Source organism: Benincasa hispida, chromosome 12 (assembly GCF_009727055.1).
Source record: "Benincasa hispida cultivar B227 chromosome 12, ASM972705v1, whole genome shotgun sequence".
NCBI classification, from domain to species: Eukaryota; Viridiplantae; Streptophyta; class Magnoliopsida; order Cucurbitales; family Cucurbitaceae; genus Benincasa; species Benincasa hispida.
The window spans coordinates 66267752-66271811 of NC_052360.1; positions in this window are offsets into that span (position 1 = coordinate 66267752).

Consider the following 4060-nt stretch of genomic DNA (forward strand, 5'->3'; position numbering starts at 1 on the left):
ATTATTGACCATGTGACTAAGTATATCAATGAGTTGTATTTAATTGTTACGTATACGAGTAACTTATAAACATTAATAGTAGACTTATTATAGTTAAAAGAAACAATATTGTATAAATACTTAATTGCTTGTGTATTAAGATGGTTGTGGAGTATATGAATGATACACCTATATCAATTAGATAGATAAATTGTAGTATATAAATGATATATCAATGTCATTGATGTACTCAATATAAAATATATCAAATAAAGGCATATCAATGATTTATCAAAGATTTTATACCAATGAAACATAAACTAAAGTGTGTCAATGACACTTAAAATTAAATTGTATCAACATTAAAACTCAAGTATAATATTAATGTATAAGTAGTATATCAACACTCATCCAAAATCCATTTAGAAAAACACATTGGTGCACGTGTAATATATTAATGGTATATCAGTATTCATTGAAAATGTTTTAAGGCATATCATTATTGTAAATCTATAACTGAAATGTTGTTTTTATTATTAAGATTATATGATATGCTATACTTGACATGTTGAACCGTTTTTTCCGTTTATTGTCTTTCACAATCATTTCTTAAATCTTTCATTAATATGTAAAAAAAATAAATATTAAAATACATCATACATTTTAAATAAAGTGTATCAATAAGATAAAAATATGTTTATCAAATGATATTGTTGATATATCAAATATAAAGTATATCAATCGTATCAAATACATAGATGATATATATATATATATATATTTATTTATTTATTTGATATTCTAGTATATCAGTAGACTGCTATACTAAAAACGTAAATTAGAGTTATTTTTATTTTTTATTTCTCAACTTTGCAATATTTGTAGTCTAGATATTTATAAAAATAAGTTTTGAAAAGGGTTTTAAATTCTAAATATCCTTTTTTATGTTTTTTTTAGTCTCCAACCAATGCAAACACAATAGTGCTCGTCAATGTTGTTTTCTTTCAAATGTAGTTCATTTTTGAAAATTCATCTTATTTTGGACTCTAATAGATATTTGAAGTCTTTTCCCCTAAAAATATTCCTTCTAACGTGTGCTAAATATATGAAATATTCTTTCACATATATTTCATGTACTAAGTATTTTTTTTGGAATTTTATTTATTGCCAAACATTTCTGTCTTTTATCTCGTGAACCATATGGTATATATATCTGAAGTTACTTCATGAGATGAACTTCATGAGAAATAAACTTAATTTTCTAAGTATCCATATAATACATTGTATATATATCTTGGTTCAATTTTAAGAAATTGTTTTTGTAATTTACTGGAAGATTATTTATGATCATTTCGCAGTCGCAATATATGGAATATACTGATAATAATGAAGATGTATCATATGAAGATGATTAAGATGTCTGATCAATAATGAAGATGAACCATATGGTATATATATATATATATATATATATATCTATGTTGGACAATAATTAAGATGTCTAATAATATATCATATATACCAAAACAAACATCAACAAAAAAAATCCAAAGATCAAACTATTACAAAATCCATAGTTCAAGCTATTACAAAATTTAAAGATCTAAGTCGAAATATAAAATTCTGAATCAATCAACAAAATATTTCTCAAATATACCATATGGTTCTAAACAAAATAGTATTTTTAGTTGAAACCCCCCAAATATGAAGAAAAAAAAAACTAAAGTCAAGGATAATCCATAATTCTAATTTAAATATGTTTCTTAAAGCTTTAGTTCAAATGGTAAAAAAGTCTTATCTTATCGCAATATCTTATCATTATAGTTGTGATAGTAGATTAAATGTTGGAGCCTCGACCTGCTTAACTTTGATGGTATTTTTTTCCTTTCTTTTCTTTAGTTGATCCAAATTTTGATGTGAATCGCAATCTCATTATTTTGAAAGGCACGATCATCCTACGCTTTCTTTTACCCAAAGTTTGATTATTAGCAAATGATCCTATCCTTCCACTATGTCTCTTGTCAAATCGATTACCTGGCATTCTCACACGAACCATTTTCTATAACACTGTATAAACAACATTATAAACGACTATATAAATATACAACTTTGTAGTATATATCAGTTAACATTACAATTTAAACATATATACCAAAGTATATATATCAAACAGAACCATCGTCTATATCTCAATATACTCCATATCGAATGAATGCATAACAAGAATGAAACTTATAAAATCAATTTAGGGTTTACATCCTCTAAATGTCAAGCCTAGTAAACCCATCATATATAACCCAATATATTTCAAATGTAATTGTAGAGTACATAGATAACACAACTATATGACTTTGTAGTAAATATCAATTAATATTACAACTTGATCATATATACCAAAATATATAAAATAAAATCACCATCTATATTCCAATATACTTCATATTGAATGCACAAAAAATTAAAACTTGTAGTATATATCAAGTCTTCAAGAATATCCCCTCCGAATCGAGAGTGCTTGAGAGATAAAACTTGACCGGAATCAAATATCCCGTACAAGATTGGTCGTCGGAATCGGGAGGACTAAGAGAGTGTCTTCTTGGTCAAAGGAATCGATATGGTTGTGAGCTAATAATCCGGTCATGATTCAAGACCGAATCTTCCGGATCGTATGGAAGAAAAAGTCCACACGTTGCTATTTTTAGTAAGCATTATGTTAGTGGTTTGTGGTTATTTTGTTGTTATTAGACTATAAATGTGAGTCCATCAATTGAATAAAAATATAGGAAGTTCTATTACTTTTCTTTCTCTCACTAATATATTTTGCTTCCAGAATATTTTGTTTTGTCTGTTTTCTTCAAATATATATCAGAGTGCGTGAGATTTTTTTTGTGTAGATCCCTGGTTTTTAAACCAATATTTGGTATCAGAGTCAAGTTGTCTTCTCATCGCAGTTTTCACCATCCAACGAAGATGTCGAGTGTCTCGCAGCAAGCGAAGGAGAACGGCGGAGTGCCAATTCTCTACCCGATGTTGACTCCTCACAATTACACGGTGTGGGTGATAAAGGCAGGAGTAATCCTCGACGCCCAAGGAGTTTGGGAGGCGATAGAGCCGACGAGAGGAGCCAAAGTGGATGTGAAGAAGGACAAGAAGGCGTGCGCGTACATTCTCCAATGCATCCCAAAAGACGTACTTCTACAAATCGCGAAGAAGAAGACCACAAAGGAAATATGGGATAGTCTCAAGATGAGGTACTTGGGCAGCGAGGGGGTGAAGATGGCGCGAGTTCAAACCTTGAAGAGCGAGTTTGATGTTCTTCGGATGAAGGAGACCGAGACAATCGATGAGTTCGTGGGAAAAATCAGTGGATTAGCAAGCAAGTTCTCCACCCTCGGTGTTGCATTTGAGGATTCATCATTGGTCAAGAAGCTCCTGGACTCCGTCCCCACAAAATATTCCCCGTCATCGCCGGAATCGAGCAATTTCTAGATCTCGAAACCATGCCGTTTGAAGAGGCGATTGGACGAATGAAGACATACGAAGAACGGACGACGCGACTTCGAGGAAACAACAACACTCCGATGGACAACTCCTACTTACCCTTGCTGAGTGGAAAGCAAGATAGAAAAGGAATAGCGATGAAAACTCTTCGGTGAACAAAGGGTGCAGATCCGTGGTAGAAGATGGCAAGGATGAGGATGAGGTTGTGGTCGTGGCGCGGAGCATCAAAATAGTGTGGGAGCACTAGCAAACACCGAAAATGGCACTCGTGACAAAAGTCACATAAAGTGCTTCACTGCAACAAGATGGACATTACACGTCGAAGTGCCACGGAAAAGATCGTGACGATGAAGCTCATCTAACTTGCGCCATCGATGAAGAACCGACTTTGATGAGCTGTGTCTCAAGAGGGACACGCACTAGACGTGATCAGGAGGATTGCCGTACTACTCAGCAAAAAGCGGTTGTTGTCGGAGATGTATTGCAACGACAAAATGGAGAAAATAATGACAATTTGGTACCTTACAAATAGTGCTGTTACCACATGCTGGCCATCAACGAGAAGTTAAGAATGGATGAA